General features: G+C 44.5%; 2 long non-coding RNA genes and 1 other non-coding gene across 3 annotated transcripts in view; 2 read left to right on the plus strand and 1 right to left on the minus strand.

Annotated features, from left to right (window-relative positions):
- LOC125964728 (uncharacterized) overlaps positions 1–20,350 on the plus strand; it is a 29,331-nt gene extending 8,981 nt beyond the window's left edge. Inside the window, exons 3-4 of the long non-coding RNA XR_007477970.1 lie at positions 18,340–18,591; positions 19,808–20,350. This is a non-coding gene — a long non-coding RNA (uncharacterized LOC125964728). The remainder of the gene's footprint in view (positions 1–18,339; positions 18,592–19,807) is intronic.
- Positions 1,053–26,098, minus strand: LOC125964730 (uncharacterized). Its single transcript, XR_007477973.1, has 3 exons — positions 25,405–26,098; positions 24,759–24,849; positions 1,053–1,894 (listed from the first exon to the last, which is right to left on the minus strand). It is a non-coding gene; the product is annotated as an uncharacterized LOC125964730 (long non-coding RNA).
- LOC117203396 (U1 spliceosomal RNA) lies at positions 24,751–24,919 on the plus strand. The gene has a single exon (XR_004486132.1). It is a non-coding gene; the product is annotated as a U1 spliceosomal RNA (small nuclear RNA).
- Positions 26,099–26,170: the final 72 nt, after the last annotated feature.

Raw genomic sequence — 26,170 nt, forward strand, 5'->3', positions numbered from 1 at the left:
ATTTCATCTACTAGTCTGGGATCTGACTCCAAGAAGGACTCAGTGATGGGAATGGGCTGAAGTCATCTCCCCATGGGGACACCCAGCCTGCCATTCAATGGACACTAATTGAGCACCTACTGTTGGGTACCTGTCATTGTGCTGGTCCTGGAACCACAGAGATGAGTGAGACTTGGATCTCCATGCTCAAAGGGCTTGCGGTTCACACATGGTGGGGAGGTGGAATGGACACATGGACACTTGAGCCATATTTATAAAATGCTGTGGTTGGGGCAGTGATAGAAATAGTGAGAGAGAGATTTCACGGACCCCTCACTCAATCTGTCCAAAAGTCCACTTACCATCTTCTCTCTACCCAGAGATGTCCTACCTCCCAGTTCCTCCATCTGGGTAAAGAGCACCATCATCTAAACCCACGCACCTACGGTCAACTAATCTATGACAAAGGAGGTAAGGATATACAGTGGAGAAAAGATAGTCTCTTCAATACGTGGTGCTGGGAAAACTGGACAACTACATGTAAAAGAATGAAATTAGAACACTCCCTAACACCATACGCAAAAATAAACTCAAAATGGGTTAGAGACCTAAATATAAGACCGGACACTATAAAACTCTTAGAGGAAAACATAGGAAGAACACTGACATAAATCACAGCAAGATCTTTTTTGATCCACCTCCTACAGGAATGGAAACAAAAACAAAAATAAACAAATGGGACCTAAGGAAACTTAAAATCTTTTGCAAAGCAAAATACAAACAAGATGAAAAGACAACCCTCAGAATGGGAAAAAATACTTGCAAACGAATCAACAGATAAAGGATTAATCTCCAATATATATAAACAGCTCATGCAGCTCAATATTAAAAAAACAAACAACCCAATCTAAAAATAGGCAGAAGACCTAAATAGACATCTCTCCAAAGAAGACATACAGATGGCCAAGAAGCACATGAAAAGCTGCTCAACATCACTAATTATTAGAGAAATGCAAATCAAAACTACAATGAGGTACTACCTCACACCAGTCAGAATGACAATCATCAAAAAATCTACAAACAACAAATGCTGGAGAGGGTGTGGAGAAAAGAGAACCCTCTTGCACTGTTGGTGGGAATGTAAATTGATACAGCCACCGTGGAGAACAGTATGGAGGTTCCTTAAAAAACTAAAAGTAGAATTACCATATGACCCAGCAATCCCACTACTGGACATATACCCAGAGAAAGCCATAATTCAAAAAGACACATGCATCCCAATGTTCATTGCAGCACTATTTACAATAGCCAGGTCATGGAAGCAACCTAAATGCCCGACAGACGAATGGATAACGAAGATGTGGTACATATATACAATGGAATATTGCTCAGCCATAAAAAGGAACGAAATTGGGTCATTTGTAGAGATGTGGATGAATCTAGAGACTGTCATACAGAGTGAAGTAAGTCAGAAAGAGAAAAACAAATATCATATATTAACGCATATATGTGGAACCTAGAAAAATGGTACAGATGAACTGGTTTGCAGGGCAGAAATAGAGACACAGATGTAGAGAACAAACGTATGGACACCAAGGGAGAAAAGTGGCACAGGGGGGTGGTGGTGGTGGGATGAATTGGGAGATTGGGATTGACATATATACACTAATATGTATAAAACAGATAACTGATAAGAACCTGCTATATAAAAAAATAAATAAAATAAAATTCAAAAATTAAAAAAAAAAAAAGGGCACCGTCATCATCCAAGTGGACCTGGGCATCCTGCTGAACTTCTCCCTTCCCTCTGCACTCAGGGAATCAGGTCTTACCAACTTCACCTCCTCCCCAACGCTCAGAAGTCGATTTCACCTCCTCCAACGCATCCTCTATCTGCTTCCTGAGCAATTTCTTTCTGAAATGCAAAAATGAACATGTGATCCCTCTCTTGAAATTATTGAATTATTATCATCAATTCAATTAAAATTATTCAATCTCATTGACTTGAGGATGAAAACCAAACCCTTTGATATAGCATACATGTTCCTCCATGACTGGGCCTTTGCTGGCCTCTTTAACTTCATCTCTGGCCATTTAACCCTTCACTGCAACAGACAAAACCACCCACCAGGGTTTTATGCCTCCAAACCGTTGCTCATGCTGCACCCTCTGCCCAGATGCCCCTCTATCACCTCCTTGGTACTCTCTTCCCAAGCTCTCAGTCCTCCTCAGTTTGGGTCCCTTATCTGTACAGATATACATCCCAGTAGCACCTGTAATGTTCCCTGGCCCTTTCTTGCTTATGTGACTGTCTCCAATATTTCCTAAGAAAGAGGAGTGGAGGACATCTGATTCGCCTCATATCCCCAATGCCCTGCACAGGGCCTGGCATATGTGTTGATTATATGAATACATCTGGGACTGAATGCAACTTCAGGACAGCAAGGAGCCCAACTTCAGATGCTCAGTCAGCTGGGCTTGAGGGCTTCAGAGTGCTCTGAAAACCAGGCTGAACTCCAGTTGGCCCAGTGGGTCCAGCCACTGACCACACTGTGCTATGTCCATACGGGAACAGAAGTGGCACTCTATTCCAAGGGCGACACTTTTTCTAGTTCTTGGCCCACCTGGCTGGGCTCCCAAGAACCCAAAATCTCCTCCAAACCCTAGATGTGGTACTTCATTCCAAAAGCCATCCTAAGCCCATCTTTAGGGCTCACAGACAGCAGCTTCAGTACCTGCCCTCTCTCCTGGTACATGGAATCCTGGCTCGATCGCCATCAACTAGAATAAATTTTTAGGCCAGTCTCACCCTAGGAGTGACCTGGGGTCACGAGAGATCTGGTGTTCTGGGACCATGTGTCATCCAAGCAATTCCACTTACAGGCATAGCTCAGAGCTCAAGTCCTCTGAGCTAACATATAACAGAGCTTAGAACAAAGGCTCATGAAGTTCTACTTCTCCCCTTCCAGAGCCTGATGGTCTTTAGAAAGACCACCATAGGTTATTATGGCCAGGTGCAATGTGACACCACTCCAGATCACTATTAATCTGATAGGGTCCATGGGTTGCAAGCAACAGAAACAGACTGCAAAATGGGGATTTTCCAGAAGAGTGTGTGGTGGTCTTGGGTTGGACTAACTCAGGAATATATCATCCTGAGATTTTAGATTTGCCAAACTACATATGCCAAACTACACACCCACAGGTGCCATGACAGTTCATCTTTTCTCTGTGTCCTCACATGGTAAGAAGAAGCAAGGGAGCTCTTATGATCTGATCACCTCCCAAAGGCCCCCTCCAAATACCATCACATTAGAGATTAGGTTTCAACATAATAAATTTTGTCAGGACACATTCAGTCTATAGCATGAGAGAAAGAACAGTTACAAGGGCCTGCCCCAATATGTGTTTCAGGCACCCTCAGTGGCCCCATCCAACGGATGGAAAACATCAGTTTTATCTTCTGACCAACAATAGTCTATGTGGGAGGGGCTTTCCTGGTGGCGCAGTGGTTAAGAATCCGCCTGCCAATGCAGGGGACACGGGTTCGAGCCCTGGTCCGGGAATATCCCACATGCCACAGAGCAACAAAGCCCACATGCCATAACTACTGAGCTTGTGCTCTAGAGCCCACAAGCCACAACTACTGAAGCCCGTGTGCCACAACTACTGAAGCCTGCACACCTAGAGCCTGTGCTCCGCAACAAAAAGAAGCCACTGCAATGAGAAGCCCTCACACCGCAACAAAGAGTAGCCACCACTCGCCACAACTAGAGAAAGCCAGTGCACAGCAACAGAAGACCCAACGCAGCCAATAAATAAAAACATACATACATACATAAATACATAAATAAATAAATAAAATCTATTTAAAAAAATAGTCCATGTGGGAATGTGCAAATCCCATGCTGAATACTTTTGTAGGGCTGGTGGCCCTAGAGAGCTGTTGTCACTCACTATTGTCTGTGTGATAGCCAATAGCCTCCAATTTATCAATAGCCTCATTTTAGTGAATGTAAAATGATATCTCATTGTGGGGTTTTTTTGTTGTCTTTTTTTGTTTGTTTTGTTTTGTTTTTCCTTTTCTAACATCCCTATTGGAGTATAATTGCTTTACAATCGTGTGTTAGTTTCTGCTTTACAACAAAATGAATCAGTTATATATATACATATGTTCCCATATCTCTTCCCTCTTGCGTCTCCCTCCCTCCCACCCTCCCTATCCCACCCCTCCAGGCGGTCACAAAGCACCGAGCTGATCCCCCTGTGCTATGCGGCTGCTTCCCACTAGCTATCTACCTTACGTTTGGTAGTGTATACATGTCCATGCCTCTCTCTCGCTTTGTCACAGCTTCCCTTCCCCCTCCCCATATCCTCAAGTCCATTCTCTAGTAGGTCTGTGTCTTTATTCCTGTCTTACCCCTAGGTTCTTCATGACATTTTTTCCCTTAAATTCCATATATATGTGTTAGCATACGGTATTTGTCTCTCTCTTTCTGACTTATTTCACTCTGTATGACAGACTCTAGGTCTATCCACCTCATTACAAATAGCTCAATTTCGTTTCTTTTTATGGCCGAGTAATATTCCATTGTACATATGTGCCACATCTTCTTTATCCATTCATCTGATGATGGACACTTAGGTTGTTTCCATCTCCGGGCTATTGTAAATAGAGCTGCAATGAACATTTTGGTACATGACTCTTTTTGAATTATGGCTTTCTCAGGGTATATGCCCAGTAGTGGGATTGCTGGGTCATATGGTAGTTCTATTTGTAGTTTTTTTATTTAATAAATTTATTTATTTTATTATTTATTTATTTAGGCTGTGTTGGGTCTTTTGTTGCTGTGCACGGGCTTTCTCTAGTTGTGGTGAGCAGGGGCTACTCTTCATTGCAGTGCACGGTCTTCTCAGTGCGATGGCTTCTCTTGTTGCAGAGCACGGGCTCTAGGCACATGGGCTTCAGTAGCTGTGGCACACTGGCTCTAGAGCACAGGCTCAGTAGTTGTGGCGTATGGGCTTAGCTGCTCCACAGCATGTGGGATCTTCCCAGACCAGGGCTTGAACCCGTGTCCCCTGCATTGGCAGGCAGATTCTTAACCACTGCGCCACCAGGGAAGCCCTATTTGTAGTTTTTTAAGCAACCTCCATACTGTTCTCCACAGTGGCTGTATCAATTTACATTCCCACCAACAGTGCAAGAGGGTTCCCTTTTCTCCACACCCTCTCCAGCATTTATTTTTTCTAGATTTTTTGATGATGGCCATTCTGACTGGTGTGAGATGATATCTCATTGTAGTTTTGATTTGCATTTCTCTAATGATTATTGATGTTGAGCAATCTTTCATGTGTTTGTTGGCAGTCCGTATATCTTCTTTACAGAAATGTCTATTTAGGTCTTCTGCCCATTTTTGGATTGGGTTGTTTGTTTTTTTTGTTATTAAGCTGCAGGAGCTGCTTATAAATATTGGAGATTAATCCTTTGTCAGTTGCTTCATTTGCAAATATTTTCTCCCATTCTGAGGGTTGTCTTTTGGTCTTGTTTATGGTTTCCTTTGCTGTGCAAAAGCTTTGAAGTTTCATTAGGTCCCCATTGTTTATTTTTGTTTTTATTTCCATTTCTCTAGGAGGTGGGTCAAAAAGGATCTTGCTGTGATTTATGTCATAGAGTGTCCTGCCTATGTTTTCCTCTAAGAGTTTGATAGTTTCTGGCCTTACATTTAGGTCTTTAATCCATTTTGAGCTTATTTTTGTGTATGGTGTTAGGGAGTGATCTAATTTCATACTTTTACATGTAGCTGTCCAGTTTTCCCAGCACCACTTATTGAAGAGGCTGTCCTTTCTCCACTGTACATTCCTGCCTCCTTTATCAAAGATAAGGTGACCATATGTGCGTGGATTTATCTCTGGGCTTTCTTTCCTGTTCCATTGATCTATCTTTCTGTTTTTGTGCCAGTACCATATTGTCTTGATTACTGTAGCTTTGTAGTATAGTCTGAAGTCAGGGAGCCTGATTCCTCCAGCTCCGTTTTTCGTTCTCAAGATTGCTTTGGCTATTCGGGGTCTTTTGTGTTTCCATACAAATTGTGAAATCTTTTGTTCTAGTTCTGTGAAAACTGCTAGTAGTTTGATAGGGATTGCATTGAATCTGTAGATTGCTTTGGGTAGTAGAGTCATTTTCACAATGTTGATTCTTCCAATCCAAGAACATGGTATACTTTTCCATCTATTTGTATCCACCTATTTGTATCTTTCATCAGTATCTTATAATTTTCTGCATACAGGTCTTTTGTCTCCTTAGGTAGGCTTATTCCTAGATATTTTATTCTTTTTGTTGCAATGGTAAATGGGAGTGTTTTCTTGATTTCACTTTCAGATTTTTCATCTTTAGTGTATAGGAATGCCAGTGATTTCTGTGCATTAATTTTGTATCCTGCTACTTTACCAAATTCATTGATTAGCTCTAGTAGTTTTCTGGTAGCATCTTTAGGATTCTCTATGGATAGTATCATGTCATCTGCAAACAGTGACAGCTTTACTTCTTCTTTTCCGATTTGGATTCCTTTTATTTCCTTTTCTTCTCTGATTGCTGTAGCTAAAACTTCCAAAACTATGTTGAATAAGAGTGGTGAGAGTGGGCAACCTTGTCTTGTGCCTGATCTTAGTGGAAATGCTTTCAGTATTTCACCATTGAGGACGATATTGGCTGTGGGTTTGTCATATATGGCCTTTATTATGTTGAGGAAAGTTCCCTCTATGCCTACTTTCTGGAGGGTTTTTATCATAAATGGGTGTTGAATTTTGTCGAAAGCTTTCTCTGCATCTATTGAGACGATCATATGGTTTTTCTCCTTCAGTTTCTTAATATGGTGTATCACGTTGATTGATTTGCATATATTGAAGAATCCTTGCATTCCTGGAATAAACCCCACTTGATCATGGTGTATGATCCGTTTAATGTGCTGTTGGATTCTGTTTGCTAGTATTTTGTTGAGGATTTTTGCATCTATGTTCATCAGTGATATTGGCCTGTAGTTTTCTTTCTTTGTGACATCCTTGTCTGGTTTTGGTATCAGGGTGATGGTGGCCTCGTAGAATGAGTTTGGGAGTGTTCCTCCCTCTGCTATATTTTGGAAGAGTTTGAGGATAGGTATTAGCTCTTCTCTAAATATTTGATAGAATTTGCCTGTGAAGCCATCTGGTCCTGGGCTTTTGTTTGTTGGAAGATTTTTAATTACAGCTTCAATTTCAGTGCTTGTGATTGGTCTGTTCATATTTTCTATTTCTTCCTGATTCAGTCTTGGCAGGTTGTGCATTTCTAAGAATTTGTCCGTTTCTTCCAGGTTGTCCATTTTATTGGCATAGAGTTGCTTGTAGTAATCTCTCATGATCTTTTGTATTTCTGCAGTTTCAGTTTTTACTTCACCTTTTTCATTTCTAATTCTATTGATTTGAGTCTTCTCCCTTTTTTTCTTGATGAGCCTGGCTAATGGTTTATCAATTTTGTTTATCTTCTCAAAGAACCAGCTTTTAGTTTTATTGATCTTTGCTATCGTTTCCTTCATTTCTTTTTCATTTATTTCTGATCTGATTTTTATGATTTCTTTCCTTCTGCTAACTTTTGGGGGTTTTTGTTCTTCTTCCTCTAATTGCTTTAGGTGCAAGGTTAGGTTTTTTATTCGAGATGTTTCCTGTTTCTTAAGGTAGGCTTGTATTGCTATAAACTTCCCTCTTAGAACTGCTTTTGCTGCATCCCATAGGTTTGGGGTCGTCGTGTCTCCATTGTCATTTGTTTCTAGGTATTTTTTAATTTCCTCTTTGATTTCTTCAGTGATCACTTCGTTATTAAGTAGTGTATTGTTTAGCCTCCATGTGTTTGTATTTTTTACAGATCGTTTCCTGTAGTTGATATCTAGTCTCATAGCATTGTGGTCGGAAAAGATACTTGATACAACTTCGATTTTCTTAAATTTACCAAGGCTTGATTTGTGACCCAAGATATGATCTATCCTGGAGAATGTTCCATAAGCACTAGAGAAAAATGTGTATTCTGTTGTTTTTGGATGGAATGTCCTATAAATATCAATTAAGTCCATCTTGTTTAATGTATCATTTAAAGCTTGTGTTTCCTTATTTATTTTCATTTTGGGTGATCTGTCCATTGGTGAAAGTGGGGTGTTAAAGTCTCCTACTATGAATGTGTTACTGTCGAGTTCCACTTTTATGGCTGTTAGTGTTTGCCTTATGTATTGAGGTCCTCCTATGTGGGGTGCATAAATATTTACAATTGTTATATCTTCTTGAATCGATCCCTTGATCATTATGTAGTGTCCTTCCTTGTCTCTTCTAATAGTCTTTATTTTAAAGTCTATTTTGTCTGATATGAGAATTGCTACTCCAGCTTTCTTTTGGTTTCCATTTGCATGAAATATCTTTTTCCATCCCCTTACTTTCAGTCTGTATGTGTCTCTAGGTCTGAAGTGGGTCTCTTGTAGACAGCAAATATATGGGTCTTGTTTTTGTATCCACTCAGCCAATCTGTGTGTTTTGGTGGGAGCATTTAGTCCATTTACATTTAAGGTAATTATCGATATGTATGTTCTTATTCCCATTTTCTTAATTGTTTTGGGTTCGTTATTGTAGGTCTTTTCCTTCTCTTGTGTTTCTTGCCTAGAGAAGTTCCTCTAGCAGTTGCTGTAGACCTGGTTTGGTGGTGCTGAACTCTCTCAGCTTTTGCTTGTCTGTAAAGGTTTTAATTTCTCCATCAAATCTGAATGAGATCCTTGCTGGGTAGAGTAACCTTGGTTGCAGGCTTTTCTCCTTCATAACTTTAAATATATCCTGCCAGTCCCTACTGGCTTGCAGAGTTTCTGCTGAAAGATCAGCTGTTAACCTTATGGGGATTCCCTTGTGTGTTATTTGTTGTTTTTCCCTTGCTGCTTTTAATATGTTTTCTTTGTATTTAATTTTCAACAGTTTCATTAATATGTGTCTTGGCGTGTTTCTCCTTGGATTTATCCTGTATGGGACTCTGTGTGCTTCCTGGACTTGATTAACTATTTCCTTTCCCATATTAGGGAAGTTTTCAACTATAATCTCTTCAAATATTTTTTCAGTCCCTTTCTTTTTCTCTTCTTCTTCTGGAACCCCTATAATTCAAATGTTGGTGCGTTTAATGTTGTCCCAGAGGTCTCTGAGACTGTCCTCAGTTCTTTTCATTCTTTTTTCTTTATTCTGCTCTGCAGTAGTTATTTCCACTATTTTATCTTCCAGGTCACTTATCCGTTCTTCTGCCTCAGTTATTCTGCTATTGATCCCATCTAGAGTATTTTTCATTTCATTTATTGTGTTGTTCATCATTGTTTCATCTTTAGTTCTTCTAGGTCCTTGTTAAATCTTTCTTGCATTTTGTCTATTCTATTTCCAAGATTTTGGATCATCTTTACTATCATTATTCTGAATTCTTTTTCAGGTAGACTGCCTATTTCCTCTTCATTTGTTAGGTCTGTGGGTTTTTATCTTGCTCCTTCATCTGCTGTGTGTTTTTCTGTCTTCTCATTTTGCTTAACTTACTGTGTTTGGGGTTTCCTTTTTGCAGGCTGCAGGTTCATAGTTCCCGTTGTTTTTGGTGTCTGTCCCCAGTGGCTAAGGTTGGTTCAGTGGGTTGTGTAGGCTTCCTGGTGGAGGGGACTAGTGCCTGTGTTCTCGTGGATGGGGATGGATCTTGTCTTTCTGGTGGGCAGGTCCACGTCTGGTGGTGTGTTTTGGGGTGTCTGTGGACTTATTATGATCTTAGGCAGCCTCTGTGCTAATGGGTGGGGTTGTGTTCCTGTCTTGCTAGTTGTTTGGCATAGGATGTTCAGCACTGTAGCTTGCTGGTCGTTGAGTGAAGCTGGGTGATAGTGTTGAGATGGAGATCTCTGGGAGATTTTCGCCATTTGATATTATGTGGAGCTGGGAGGTCTCTTGTGGACCAGTGTCCTGAAGTTGGCTCTCCCACCTCAGAGGCACAGCACTGACTACTGGTTGCAGCACCAAGAGCCTTTCATCTACACGGCTCAGAATAAAAGGGGGAAAAAGTAGAAAGAAAGAATTAGTAGAAGTAGAAAGAAAGAAAGGAGGGAGGGAAGGAGGGAGGAAGGAAGGAAGGAGGGAAGGAAGGAAAAAAAGAAAGAAAGAAGATAAAGTAAAATAAAGTAAGATAAAATATAATAAAGTTATTAAAATAAAAAATATTAAGAGGAAAAAAAAACGGACGGATAGAGTCCTAGGACAAATGGTGGAAGCAAAGCTATACAGACAAAATCTCACACAGAAGCATACACATACACACTCACAAAAAAAGGAAAAGGGGAAAAAAAATCATAAATCTTGCTCTCAAAGTCCACTTCCTTAATTCCGGATGATTGGTTGTCTATTCATGTATTCCACAGATGCAGGGTACATCAAATTGACTATGGAGCTTTAATCCGCTGCTCCTGAGGCTGCTGGGAGAGATTTCCCTTTCTCTTCTTTGTTCTCACAGCTCCCAGGGGATCAGCTTTGGATTTGGCCCCGCCTCTGCGTGTAGGTCGCCGGAGGCGTCTGTTCTTCGCTGAGACACGACGAGGTTAAAGAAGCCTCTGATTCGGGGTCTCTGGCTCACTCAGGCGGTAGGGCGGGGGGGAGAGGGAGGGGCACGGAGTGCGGGGCGGGTCTGCGTCGGCAGAGGCCGGCGTGACGTTGTACCAGCCTGAAGCGTGCCGTGCGTTCTCCCGGGGGAGTTGTCCCTGGTTCCCCGGACCCTGGCAGTGGCGGGCTGCACAGGCTCCCCGGAAGCGGGGTGTGGATAGTGACCTGTGCTCGCACACAGGCTTCTTGGTGGCGGCAGCAGCAGCCTTAGCGTCTCATGCCTGTCTCTGGGGTCCGCGCTTTTAGCCGCGGCTCGCGCCCGTCTCTGGAGCTCCTTTAAGCAGCGTTCTTAATCCCCTCTCCTCGCGCACCAGGAAACAAAGAGGGAAGAAAAAGTCTCTTGCCTCTTAAGCAGGTCCAGACTTTTCCCCGGACTCCCTCCTGGCCAGCCGTGGCGCACTAACCCCCTGCAGGCTGTGTTCACGCCGCTAACCCCAGTCCTCTCCCTGCCTCCTACCGAAGCCGGAGCCTCAGCTCCCAGCCCCGCCCGCCCCGCCTCTCGGGCTAGTGAGTGCCGATCGGCACCGATCCTCTGTGTGTGAATCTCTCCGCTTTGCCCCCCGCACCCCTGTTACTGTGCTCTCCTCCGCGGCTCCGAAGCTTTCCCTCTTCGCCACCCGCAGTCTCCGCCCGCGAAGGGGCTTCCTAGTGTATGGAAACCTTTCCTCCTTCACAGCTCCCTCCCATTGGTGCAAGTCCCGTCCCTATCCTTTTGTCTCTGTTTATTCTTTTTTCTTTTGCCCTACCCAGGTACGTGGGGGGTTTCTTGCCTTTTGGGAGGTCTGAGGTCTTCTGCCAGCGTTCAGTAGGTGTTCTGTAGGAGTTGTTCCACGTGTAGTTGTATTTCTGGTGTATCTGTGGGGAGGAAGGTGATCGCGTCTTACTCTTCCGCCATCTTCCCGGAAGCTCTCATTGTGGTTTTAATTTGCACTTCCCTAAAGACTAATGATGTTGGACGCTTTCTCATGTGCTTTTCGGCTATTTGCACATCTTCAAGGGTGTGTTCAAGCCTTTTACCCATTTAAATAAATTGGGTTGTACATTTTTTTTTAAACAACAGGAATTTATTTTTTGATAAATTTATTTATTTATTTTTGGCTGTGTTGGGTCTTTGTTGCTGTGCGTGGGCTTTTCTCTAGTTGCGGCGAGCAGGGACTACTCTTTGTTGCAGTACGTGGGCTTCTCATTGCGGTGGCTTCTCTTGTTGCAGGAATACGGGCTCTAGGTGTGTGGGCTTCAGTAGTTGTGGCACGCAGGCTCAGTTGTTGTGGCTCACAGGCTCTAGGGCGCAGGCTCAGTAGTTGTGGCACACAGGCTTAGCTGCTCCGCAGCATGTGGGATCCTCCAGGACCAGAGCTCGAACCCGTGTGCCCTGCATTGGCAGGCGGATTCTTAACCACTGTGCCACCAGGGAATCCCCAGGAATTTATTTTCTTACAGTTTTGGAGGCTGTAAGTCTGAGACCAGGCTATAATCTTACAATGGGATAGTACTCAGCAATTAAAAAGAATAAACTAGTGTAGTTCATCTTTGTAAACAGTTGCTGGTGAATATGCAGAATGATACAACTGCTTTGGAGCATTATTTTGGGTGTTTCTTAAAAAATTACACATACATCTTCCTTATGACCCACCAATTCCACCCAAGATAAATAAAAACATATGTCCACACAATGACATATGCATGAATATTCATAGCAGCTTTATTTGTAGTAGCCCCAAAGTGGAAACAACCCAAATGTCCCTCATCTGGTGAATAGAAAAACTGTGAAACATCCATACAGTAGCATACTACTCAGCAATAAAAATGAATTAACTCTGGGGCTTCCCTGGTGGCGCAGTGGTTGAGAGTCCGCCTGCTGATGCAGGGGACGCGGGTTTGTGCCCCGGTCCGGGGGAATCCCACGTGCCACGGAGCGGCTGGGCCCGTGGGCCATGGCCACTGGGCCTATGTGTCCAGGGCCTGTGCTCCGCAACGGGAGAGGCCACAGCGCTGGGAGGCCCGCATACCGAAAAAAAAAAAAAAAAGAATTAACTCTTTATATGTGCTATAACATGAATGAATCAAAAACATGATACTTCCCAAATGAAGGCAAACATAAAAGAGTACACACTGTATAATTCCATGTATATGAAGTTCTACAACAGGCAAAGCTTATTTATAGGAACAGACAGAAATGGATCAGTGTTGCTTTTAGGGAAGGCTGTGGGGAGGATTTCCTGGGAAGGGCAGAAGGGAATTTTCTGGGGTGATGGCGATGTTCTATATATTGTTTAGAGTGATCACACTGAAGTATACAATTGTCAAAATTCATCAATTTAAACATTTAAGATCTGTACATTTCATAGTATATAAATTATATCTCTTTAAAAAAACTGAATTAAGCTTCAATTTATTTATTTATTTATTCGGCTGTGTTGGGTCTTCATTGCGGCGCAAGGGCTTTTCTCTCTAGTTGCCTCGAGCGGAGGCTGCTCTTCATTGAGGTGTGTGGCCTTCTCATTGCGGTGGCTTCTCTTGCTTCTGAGCACGGACTCTAGGCATGTGGGCTTCAGTAGTTGTGGTGCACAGGCTCAGTAGTTGTGGCGCACAGGATTAGTTGCTCTGTGGCATGTGGGATCTTCCTGGACCAGGGCTTGAACCCATGTCCCCTGCCTTGGCAGGCGGATGCTTAACCACTCACTGTGCCACAAGGGAAGTCCCTATGCCTCAATTTTAGATTGCTATCACCAGGCAGTGGAAACTAATTTCTAAGAGTCCAACTGTAAAGTGTGTGCAATGCCTAAGATTTGTAAATCATTCTATTAGTGAGTGTTCTTGAAAGCATGAGGCACAGTTCTGTAAGCATGAATTTTAAATTTCAATCAGTAGTATTGTGCTGGAGGTCTCTTTGTGTTTCTTACCCTCCCCCTGCCACATTCAGCACCGTGTTTTAAAGATCTAACTACTCTGTTGTGTGTCTATCTAGCTCATTGCTCCTTACCGTGACAGAACATTCCAGTGATGGATGCCTCATTGTGTCCAGCCCTCCAATCACCACAAATAACTTTGTGATAAAATATCCTCTTACATGTTCTTTATGCACCTGTGTAAGAATTTCTCTAATGATATAACCAGGAGTGGGGTCCTTCCCAGCTCCACTCATAATATTTATTTATTTGTACATTTTTATCCCCTCTACTTCATAAATTCCCCCAAAACTCTGTGCTAAAACAGCTGAATCCAGGCAACATCCCAAACTTTTAAATTAAAGGAAATGTATGCTGTGAGTCGTTTTATTTGTATGTTTCTCTGTAAAATGTGTAGTGCTCTTTGTGATGTCGTTTAAATTTACAAAATAGTATTGTTGACTAAGATTTTTTCTTTCTTTTTTTTTTTTTTTTTTTTTTGCGGTACGCGGGCCTCTCACCGCTGCGGCCTCTCCGGTTGCGGAGCACAGGCTCCGGACGCACAGGCTCAGCGGCCATGGCTCACGGGCCCAGCCGCTCCGCGGCACGTGGGATCCTCCCGGACCGGGGCACGAACCCGTGTCCCCTGCATCGGCAGGCGGACTCTCAACCACTGCACCACCAGGGAAGCCCAGATTTTTTTTTATATAATTTATTTTTTCATTTATTTTATTTCTGGTTGTATTGGGTCTTCGTTGCTGCATGCGGGCTTTCTCTAGTTGGGGCGAGCGCGGGCTACTCTTCGTTGCAGTGCACGGGCTTCTCATTGTGGTGGCTTCTCTTGTTGTGGCGCATGGGGTCAGTAGTTGTGGCTTGCGGGCTCTAGAGCACAGGCTCAGTAGTTGTGGCACACGGGCTTAGTTGCTCTGTGATCTTCTTGCACCAAGGATCGTACCCGTGTCCCCTGCATTGGCAGGCAGATTCTTAACCACTGAGCCACCAGGGAAGTCCCTGTTGACTAAGATTTGAACCTCCAAATTGATAATCGTGGATTATCTTCTACTGAATAAATTTCTCCTGATTCTTTGTGGTAAAACAGCTGAATTTAAGCAACATTCTAAATTTTAAATTACAGGTAATGTTTTAGAACAAGAAGTTTTCTCAACAGTGGCACTATTGACATTTTGGGCCTGATAATTCTTTGCTGTAGAGGGCTGTCCTGTGCATTATAGGATGTCCCTGGCTACTACCCACTAGATGCCAGTAGCATTCCTCCTCCCTGGTTGTGACAACCAAAAATGTCTCCAGACATTGTCAAATGTCCAATGAGGGGGGCAAATCACCTCCAGTTGGGAACCACTGTTTTATGGTAAACAAACTCTGGGATTCACTTGGAACCCTTTTGCTAGACTCTCCCCCCCACCACTTTTGATTTTTAATAAATTTATTTATTTATTTTTGGCTGCATTGGGTCTTTGTTGCTGCGTGTTGGCTTTTCTCTAGTTGCAGCGAGAGGGGGCTACTCTTCATTGTGGTAGGTGGGCTTCTCATTGTGGTGGCTTCTCTTGTTGCAGACCATGGGCTCTAGGCATGCGGGCTCAGTAGTTGTGGCGCACGGGCTTAGCTGCTCCGCGGCATGTGGGATCTTCCTGGACCAGGGCTCGAACCCGTATCCCCTGCATTGGCAGGCAGATTCTTAACCACTGCGCCACCAGGGAAGCCCCCCCCCCCAACCTTTCTTTCTGTCAGTTTATTTCTACCCTAATCTCAACTACAGACTTGTATTACATGGTCATTTAAAAAATGTCCGTTCCTGCTTTCTAGCTGGAATAACGTTCTTTCTGGAGATACTTACCAGAGCCCTTAGCCTCTTAGTGGACTGAGCACCAAATAGTCTTTGCTAGGTTTCCTGGCTTCCCTGTCTCAGACACTAAAGTGCATCAGAGGAGAAAGAGGGAGTCAGAATTCTCCTTGTGTCTGCTCCCGGAGGAATCCAGAAGAGCAGGTAGAACCCCACAGTGGCTGATAAGATCTTAAGAGTCTGTTGACCCAGTCTGCAAGGGGAACAGAAAAAGGGGGTCTCTCTTTTTAGTTCTCACATCCTCTCCCCTCCTCTCTCTAGATCTCTCTCTTTATTTATTTATTTATTTATTTATTTATTGGTTTGCACTGGGTCTTAGTTGTGGCAGGTGGGCTCCTTAGTTGCGGCTTGCCAGCTCCTTAGTTGCGGCATGCATGTGGAATCGAGTTCCCTGACCAGGGATCGAATCTGGGCCCCCTGCATTGGGAGCTCAGAGTCTCAACCACTGTGCCAGCAGGGAATTCTCTCTCTAGATCTCTTTTGTAACAATTTTTATCTACAGTCCTTGGATAAGCACCCAGAGTGATGACTGTCCCCTATATTCCTCAGCACACTAGCACTGTAATTTTCTCAGGAAATTTCTCTGTGTGGGAATTTCCTGGCGGTCCAGTGATTAAGACTCAGCACTTTCACTGCTGAGGGCCCGGTTTAATACCAGATCAGGGAACTAAGATCCTGCAAGCCAAGCAGCATGGTCAAAAAAAAAAAAAAAAAAAATGAAACGTTCTCTGTGGTCAAATAAGTGAGGGCAACACTGCCTACTGAATCCCTGTCTCGGACACTGGCAATGCCCATTAGATCATTAAAGACATTGAGATGTCTTTAATGTGTGAAGGCGTTACCACCCCTAGTCCTAGGAGCAACAGCAAAAGCTGCAGCTGTGCGAGCGAGACCGTTGCACAGGAATTTAGGAGGAGGGATGCAGCTCCTCAGATGTCTTTTTTTTTTTTTGGCCGTGCTGCACGGCATGCAGGATCTTCCCTGACTAGGGATTGAACCCAGGCCATGGCAGTGAAAGTGCAGAGTCCTAACCACTGGACTGCCAGGGAACTCCCTCAGATGTCTATTTTTAACCTAGCATTTCCCAGATTGACTACAGAACTTTCCCATTCCTCCTCCATTGTTTAACAAATATTTATCGGTATTAACACCCCCAGAGCTGGTGTCCCAAGGAACACAGTTTGGGAAATGTTGTCTTAGCTATTAACAACCTACATCTTTTGTAAATTGCCTTCAAAAGCCATTAATGTGTTCATTCTTTTATTCAAAACACTGTTGGGCATCCACCATCCTAGTATGAGGACTACAAAGATTACTTGTCCCAGCAGCCCCCCCGGCAGACAGATGAATCAGATTGTGTCAGTAGATATGTGAAGGTCTGAGCCAGATGTTGGGGAAACAGTGGAACCCAATGATTAATTCTGACACTGGAGTTCTGATAACCTTCACAGATCAGGCAATACCTCGCTAAGCCTAGAATACAAGATCGAGTCCCTTAATCCTTACAGTGTCAGGGGCTTGTTAGAAAGGCAGAATCTCAGGTTCCATGTTGGAACTACCAAGTCAGAACCTGTGCTTTAACAAGATCTCCAACGGATCTTTTTGTACATTACTGTTTGAGAAGCACTGCCTTAAAATGAGCACACTGTCTGACAAGAAAGTAAACAGAAACAAAATGCAGTTCTGTGTGATGTCTTGGCCAAAGGCTGACCTAGCAGCCTCCAGGCCAGGCCAGTCAGACAGGATAGAAGGGAAGATGGGCAGAGGCAACAAGTGTCTTCTTTCCTCTCCTCACCCTCACCCAGCAATGACTGATTCAGCAGGTAAGGCTACAGGCATGTCATCTGGTAGCAGGGACAGGTAATGAGGCCATACCTGTGGTCCTTCCTGCCTAGATGTCTGCCATGACTGGGTAGGCATAATGGGTTTGACTGGAAGGAAGGGAAAGAGTAGGGTTTGGAGGGGAAGCGGGTATTTCCCATTACCCTCCCAGAGATACCATCTCTGCTCTGGACCAGGCAAATGGCCAGCCACAGAGCCACAGAGCCCAGGGTTCAGGGCTCAGGGCTCAGGAACTTTTAGCTTCTTCCTCTTGATCCTCAACATTTGTTGAGGGAAGAGGTACAGGGAGGGTTCATGGCACCCCAACCCACTGGGAAGGAAAGAAGTTCAGGGCGAGCGCACCTCGACGCTGAGCAGGTGGCCCAGTTTTGCAATCTCTTTCCCTCCACAGGTCATACGCTTGTCTGGGTGTAGCCCTGGGCACTGGTGGGGCGAGCTCTGTGGGCTACAGTGAGACTGAGGGCAGGCTGGGCCTTTGCTAGGGGCCCTGGTGAGGATCCGGGAGAAGGCTTTTCCCACAGACTAGGCTGTGATGGGTGGAGGGCGACTAGCCCAGGGTGGGGGTAACTAAGGGGAAGGAAACTGAAAACCACAACATAAATAACCACAATGAAGGGGAGCAGAATATGCCACCCCTAAATAAATGCTTTGATAAATTGATTATTTTGAGGTGTAAGCACTTGAAAAATAGCAAATGTAGGGAGAGGCTTTCTCTGAACTCTCCTTATCTGCCTAAGGATAGATCTTCCAGAAGAACTCATTTGTCATAGAGTCCCTCCCCGGTGGTATCATCAACTAGGGAAGAGAGGAGACTAGAAGTTGATAGCACACCCAGAAGATAAACTTTGTCATGAACTACCATACCTTCAATCTAAGGGCCCATTCATCTGTCCTTAAAATCATTTCCTCTCACCTGAGAGTCCTACATTCCCTGCCCGAACCCCCACCCCTTCCCTATTAAGATGGTATTTAATCCTGAATTCTAAGCCACATCAGGGCATTCGTTATTCACTTCCCCCTGGGTATCTCCAATGAGGTATACAGGTTAATCAACTTCTGTTTGTTTTTCTCTTGTTAATCTGTCTTTTATTACAGGGGTCTCAGCTAAGAACTCAGAAGGGTAGAGAAAACATTATTTTTTCTCCCCTACAACAGCAAAACAAAACAAAACAGCAAAGTACCAACACCAGCACTGCCCCTGCCCTTAGGAGGTCTTACGTGTGATGCATCTCCCAGCAGGGGGTGCCTCTCTGCACCCTCCAGGGGCCAGAAGAGATGAGGTGAGCACCCAGTGCCTGGATACACCAGGATGAAGACTTCTAGCTATTCTACCTAGATACTCCAAAGGTAAGTCAGGCAGCAGTAGACAGAGATGGGATAGGGAGGTGGCATTTGAAGCAGAGGGAAGGGCCCACAGAAAGGCCCAAAGGCAAGACCACACTCACCTGGGTGGGAAGAGGGATCAACTTACATATCTCCATCCAGTTCTGATGAAGCTGGCCCTATTGTGTTTTCTACTCTCCAAGGACACCATTCATACCCTGTGCCTGTCACTGTTGGTAGAGTCCCTGTTTGTTCCCCAAGGACAGGACTACTTGTGACTCACTTTGTTTCCCAGCAGCCCACTACAGGGCCCAACCTAACCCTGACTGTAAGACTAAGAGCTCCCCATAACTCCACGGTAGGTGCTCAGGACACCTGGATCCGTTGTAGCAACCCTGCTCCTGCAGGCAACCTCCTCAGAAGGGTACCTGTCTCACCACCTCCTACTCTTTTCTGAAGAAAGGGTTAACTTAGAGAGTTGTTTGCTGAGGTTCCTGACAGGAACCAGGCCAAGGCATATCTGGGGGCGGATTCCTTGGCTGGGACTTGCCAGGGTCAGTCTGGTTTGTTCCTGATAACGTGAGCAGAGGATGATATATGTGTGCTCTAAAAAAACCAAATAAAATTCTGGCTGCAAAAGTAATTCATGCTCATTGTAGAAAAATTGGAAAATAAAGAAAAATATAAATGAAAAAATAGATACCACCTTTAATCCCACCACCTAAAGGCAACCTCTTTATACATTTTGGTGAATTCCTTCCAAGTTTTTTTTCCCCCTTTGCATATCTGTGTACATATTTAACATAGCTGAGATCATACGGACTATGAGTTTCATGCCTTCCTTTTTCACTTGGCAGTACATTATAAGCTCTTACTCATTTGCTGTAATCATCATTAATATTCCATCCTACCCGTATATAATTTAGTTAGGTATGTCCCTGTAGTGGTTACAGATTTATATCACACTTCGACTGGGAATGTGCAGAAAAACTGTGATTTCTATATTCTTCGTCTCTAGCTGATCTAGTCTCCTGCACAACTTCCTACCTCCTTAATAGGGAAAATTAACAGTGGGTCTAACTAAAGAATAATCTGAAGAAATAATTTGAATAGCCTGCCTTTAAGGGTTTTATCTTTCTATGTGATCCCATTTTGCATGTCAGAAACCTTAGTCTTCCTCTTTGCATCTTTTCTGTAACAAATTCTAACCCCTGTTCCTCCTGCCTTCTCATGGATACAGAATCGGCCAGGGTCTCAGCAGAAAACAGATGGCTTACTCAACGCAGTCACTGAAGAGTTTCATAATGGGACTACCTACAAAGATGCCAGCAAGCCTAGGGTAACACGTAAGAAATGGTGAGGCACTCAGGACCAGAAATGTGTGAGGGCGTTACCACCCCTAGTCCTAGGAGCAACAGCAAAAGCTGCAGCTGTGCGAGCGAGACCGTCGCACAGGGATTTAGGAGGAGGGATGCAGCCATGGCCTCCCCCGTGGTCTGGCTGAGAGGGAACTAGGGGAGTAATGACTCTGACATCTCTCTCCACCTGCCCTCTATCTCTTTTCAGGGCCTCCCATTGGCCCAACTGAATGGGAAGGCAGGGGAACAAGTATTCTGCAGAGGTCAACCTCCCAGTATACAGAGAGATTGGAAAACGGTGGACAAAGGATTTGAAGGGGCAAGTGAAGAATAACTAGCCCACGTGATTTGTGCTGAGGAGGAAAAAACCAAAAGAAACAGGCACATTAATACTTTTCAAATCCTATCTATTATTGGACTTCCAAGTTGCTTCTTATTTTCACTTTTATAAATAATGTTTTTTCAAATGGGGACATCTCTCAAACTCTAAATTTTCTACTGAAGTTAATAATGAGAAGAGGTGCAGGGTCTCCCAGAGTCCAATTGTATTAGTTAAGTCTCTCTCTCTCTTTTTTTTTTTGCCGTGCCGCTCAGCTTGTGGGATCTGAGTTCCCCGACTAGGGGTTGATCCCGGGCCCTGGGCAGTGAGAGCACAGAGTCCTAACCACTGGACTGCCAGGGATTCCCAAGTTAAGTCTCTTTTGTTTATAAGTTACAAAAACACACCAGAGCTAGATTAAACTGAAAAAAAAAAGAGGGGGACATTAATTATCAGGATTATTAGGGTACTAGAGAGTCTCCCAAGGCCCAGTGGACTTCAGGAGTATAGGAACAGCAGCTGCAAGGAGCAGCTGCTCCCCCTAGGGCTGAGGCAGCCCACACCGTCATCCCACCCTCATGGCTAAGACCCAGACCTTGTAGGAGAGGGTGTAGCTGTGGTTCACAGGATGGTAGAGAAGTCACTATGGTGCTGCACTGGCAGAGCAGAATATGCTGGAAATCCACCCTCTAGAGTGCTTGGGATGTATTTACTGGGGTCCCTCTTCTACAAAACCACCTGTAGCAGTAGTGCGAGGGGAAGCTGGGGCGTTTGGATGATGGTGGCCACTGTGCACTGTAGGAGTTGGATGCTAAAGAAGCCATCTGTCCTGCAGGAAGCTGATGCAAGACAAGTCACTTGCATCGCAGGAGCTGGATACTGGAAAAGCTGTCCAGGCTGTAGAAGCCAGGTGCTGCCTGCCACAGGGGCGGGCTGAGCAAAGCACACCGGAATCCGGAAGGAAAATCCCTCCTACAATGTCTCTCCAGTGCCCTCTACTGACAAAGCTTAACATCTGTCAGCTCGCAAAGGAAAAATTTTGAGATGATCCACTACATTTCTGCAGAGCAGACAATGAAGATTGAATTTGGAGCTGAGAGGCAATAGATTGAGAACTAGCACAATCCCAACTCCATATGCCCATAGGAGGGACGATGACTGATCCAGCTGGTGCCACCCCTGGATTGGTCAGTCACCTGTGCTGAGAATGGAACTGCATTCATAAAAAGAGAAGCAGTGAGCATGGACAGGCAGGTGCAAGAAAGCCAGCTGGTCACCAAGCAGCCTTCGGGCTCTCCAGGGGAGAGAAACAAGCACCTTAGTCATTAGAGAAATTGTCTGTCCTATAGATCAAGGACATTTCATCAAGCTTCACCATGGTTTGAAAAAATACTCCTCAAAACTACCCGTTTTCTTTTATTCAAACATGCAGCTCACCAAGAAACCTTCTGATGTTTCCTCCCATCTACACAAAACCAGATGAGGGACAGATTTTGGGCAGTGGCTACGTATTCTGCTGTTTGAAAAGGGATATCATCCACCATAATCTAATAAATCAGCCTTTGATGTTATCAGCCATGGGTGTTATTAGTGAAAGTCTGTCACCAAGAATTTGTTCTTATGTGGTGCAGTAAGAAGTAAGGTTCTGACCCTGAGGAGCTGAGAACCAGGTTTTGGACTCAAGGGACTCAGTCAGGGTGTTCTCCTGAAGGATCTGCAGCCTACATCCTACACAACATCACTGCTAGCACATTCCCCAAGGAAGAACCCTGAAGAACCCATGGATATATCGAATTCTATATATGTCCAACCAACAATCAACCTTCCTTCCTCCCTTCCTTCCTTCCTTCATAAATAAACAGCATATTTACTACTGAGCCAGCACTGTTTTTTTTAAATTAATTAATATTTTATTTTTGGCTGCATTGGGTCTTTGTTGCTGCGTGTGGGCTTTCTCTGGTTGTGGCGAGCGGGGGCTACTCTTCGTTGTGGTGTGCGGGCTTCTCATTGTGGTGGCTTCCCTTGTTGTGGAGCACAGGCTCTAGGCACACGGGCTTCAGTAGTTGTGGCGTGCGGGCTCAGTAGTTGTGGCTCATGGGCTGTAGAGCACAGGCTCAGTAGCTGCGGTGCACAGGCTTAGTTGCTCTGTGGCATGTGGGATCTTCCTGGACCAGGGCTCGAATCCACGTCCCCTGCATTGGCAGGCGGATTCTTAACCACTGTGCCACCAGGGAAGTCCAACAACCATTCTTTAGTTGCTGGACTTTTGGGCTGTTTCCAGTCTTTCACTAATTTATGTAACACAGAGATGAATGTCTTTGTGTTTAGTGTTCTTTTTGCTGTTGTTTTGTATTTCAAGTGATTCCTTTAGGATAGATAATCAGATTTGGAAATAAATTGGTGTCAAATCGTATCCTCCACTTTTTGGGGGGGGAAGAGCATGAATATTTTATAGACATTTGAGACCTACTTACTGCCCAATGACTTCAGAAATGTACCAATTACAGTCCCACTAGAGGCCATTTCAGGACATCCTGACTTGGAGTATTACAGTTTGAAATGTGTGCATGCGTGTGTGTGCATACCTATGAAATCTTGCTTTCTTTACACTTCTTTAGTTAATATTGGGGTTGGACGTTCATCCCACACTTGTTATCTCTTGTCCTCTTTTGAGAGTATTCTGTTCAAGTCCTTCACAGTTGAGAAGTATTTTATTTCAATCTCTGGGGAATTTCATGTCCCAGATTCTCTGTTCTGCCCTCTTTTGGTTGGAGAGGGGCTCTTTTCCCACCTGTAAATCCTTTGGAAATTCCCTTCTGAAGTCAAGTTCCTTTGGCATAGGAGGACAGGCTTGGGTGGCTAAGAGCTTCCATGGGGCTGGAAACAAGTGTATGGAAGTCTGAAGCCTGCAGAGCCAGTTGAACTTTCATCCCTGGTTGGAGAGTTTTCAAACGGAAGGAGATCGTCTCTACATAATTTTTTCACTTCCCATTTTTAAACATCCCAGAGGGACCCTGGGTGATTTCCTTCTCCTTATTTAATTCAAATTGAATCTCTGAATAAACTATGTCCCTCTTAGGAGCCTCAGACACATATTTAGAGGAAATGTGTCATTTAAAGTGCTTTTTTTTTGAAGTCATGTGAGAAATTATCAGAGTAAGAATCTCCTCACCACCCTCTGTGCTCTGTGCCTTCTTTAGCTCAGAGCCAGGAGAAAAACTTTCTCCTCTTCCTCCCCCCCCCAGTCCTTTTCCCTTCTGAGTCTGAGACAGAAGAGACTTGCACACAGGTGGTAAGTGGCAAGCATAGGGCAGTTGCATGTGTTGAAGTAAGTGTGGCATGTCCGGGAGTGTGAGAGATGATAAAACGCATTCATGTGGGGAGTGAGGCTGAGCAATGATAGTCAAGGGAGCTCTAGGGAGAAGGGGCCATTTGTGGTCACCTTAAATGATTAACAGGATTTTGAAATACAGTAAAGGAGTCAGCTAAGTTTCTATCAGTTTCTACTCTGGCCTCACTGGTAGGTAGAGAATCCTGGTTCTCTGTGTTGTTGCCAGAGACAGTTATCCATCCATCCACCATCCATCCTTTCATCCAACCATCCATCCACCCATGCACACATGCATACATCATCTGACATTTTATTCATTCATTTGTTCATTCTTCCAATGTTCCCTCCATCTTTCCATCCATTCTTATGTTATCTATCAAGGCCCTACTCTCTGCAGCATGCTGAAGGCAAAAATATATTTTTTTTGTCTTTTTAAAAAATAACTTTATTTATTTATCTATTTTTGGCTGCGTTGGGTCTTCGTTGTTACGCGCGTGCTTTCTCTAGTTGCAGCGAGCGGGGGTACTCTTCGTTGCAGTGCGCGGGCTTCTCATTGCAGTGGCTTCTCTTGTTGTGGAGCACGAGCTCTAGGCATGTGGGCTTCAGTAGTTGTGGCTCACGGGCTCTAGAGCACAGGCTCAGTGGTTGTGAGGCATGGGCTTTGTTGCTCCATGGCATGTGGGATCTTCCCGGACCAGGATTCAAACCCATGTCCCCTGCCTTGGCAGGCGGATTCTATTTTTTTTTTTTTGCGGTACGCGGGCCTCTCACTGTTGTGGCCTCTCCCGTTGCGGAGCACAGGCTCCGGACGCGCAGGCTCAGCGGCCATGGCTCACGGGCCCAGCCGCTCCGCGGCATGTGGGATCTTCCCGGACCGGGTCACGAACCCGTGTCGCCTGCATCGGCAGGTGGACTCTCAACCACTGCGCCACCAGGGAAGCACGGCAGGCGGATTCTTAACCACTACGCCACCAAGGAAGTCCCGGCAAAAATATTAATAAGAGTTTAGCTTTCAAGGAGAACATAGTCTAGTGTTAGGCTGGACAACTTAAAAATAGGTCATAATACTGTGCAATAAGTCCACCCTATAGGAGTTTGTTTAAAATACGCCTCTATGAATGCCCCTTTTCCCCCAAAAGCCTTACCTGACGACTCAATCTAAAATAGGTTATTGTATACTTACCTGGCAGGGGAAATACCACGATCAAGAAGGTGGTATTTCCCAGGGCGACGCTCCTCCGTTGCACTCCGAGTGTGCCGACCCTTGCGATTTCCTAAAATGTGTGAAAGAAACTCAGTTGCATAATTTGTGGTTGTGGGGGACTGCGTTTGTGCTCTCCCCTTTAAAAAAAAAAATAGGAAAAATATAAAATAGGTTCTTGTTACTATTCTTTTTCATGATATTCTTTTTCTTTTCCTTTAGAGTGTTTATCACAATTTGTTAATATAATAGTATGTTTATTTGCTTAATTTCCGTGTCCCCAGTGGGGGTAGGTTCTATGTCTGCTTTGCTTACACTGAATACTCAACCCCTGGTCCCGGCTGGCACACAGCAGGCCCAAAGGAGACATTTATTGAGTGAATTAACAAATAAGCACTGATCGTACCCAGGCATGATGATTTCTTGCACTAAACCAGTGGTTCTCAAAGTGTGATCCTTGGACTAGCAGCATCAACAACACCAGGGAACTTGGTTTGGAGTGAAAATTCTTGGCCCTACCTGTTCCTTCACAAACTGGTCCCATACCCAGAGGGCAGGGAGAGACCAAAGAAAGAGTCAGACCACTCCAGATTGGTAGGTGGCAGATTTAATAAGCAAGGGTACTTACTTCTGAGGCTTGTCTTTGGCGCCTGCAAGACGAATAGATCCCTGTACCTGCCCACCAAAACCTTAAAGTTAAAGAGACCTTAACTGGATTCAGTCATATATTCAGTCCAGACAGTCTCAAAAACACCTTTCTCTCTCAAGGCTACGTCCTTGAAACAGCTCCCACTGTGGGAAAGTAGGCTGAGCCTACATTCCAAAGACAAAGGGTGTGGGAGGAGCCTGCGACTGCCTGAGTCCAGCTGGTGGGTCAATCAGTGGTCATGCCCTCTCGATTCTTCCTCCAACACCAGCCCAGACCAGAATAGAATCAGAAACTCTGGAGTCAGCAGTCTGTGCTTTACCAAGCCTTCTGGGTAATTCTGATGGAGACTGAAGTTTGCAAGCACTGTACTAAAGTGATAAACGGCCATTCTCGTCTACCGTAGACATCTGTGGATTTTAGCACAGAGATAAGAGTAATTATGTCTGGACTGGGAAATACTTCATGGAGAAGGTGACATTTTTAAGGAAGCCTCAAGCTAGATAAGCCAGAGAAAAGCAATTCAGGCAGAGTACTGTGTACCCAAAGGCACATAGGCATGGATTAGCCTGGCCTTTGGAGGAATCTATAAGTAGTTCTGCGGAGGGTCCCGGACATGGCAGGGAGATTAGGACGGAGATGGAGGCAGGCGCCTTGAATGCCAAGTTTCAAGCAGGTAAGTAACTTGGTACCCCGTTTCCCCTCCCCACGGCTGTCCAGACTGACCTGAGTCAGACTTCCGCGGGCT

This window comes from Orcinus orca, chromosome 6, assembly GCF_937001465.1.
Source record: "Orcinus orca chromosome 6, mOrcOrc1.1, whole genome shotgun sequence".
Taxonomy (NCBI): Eukaryota; Metazoa; Chordata; class Mammalia; order Artiodactyla; family Delphinidae; genus Orcinus; species Orcinus orca.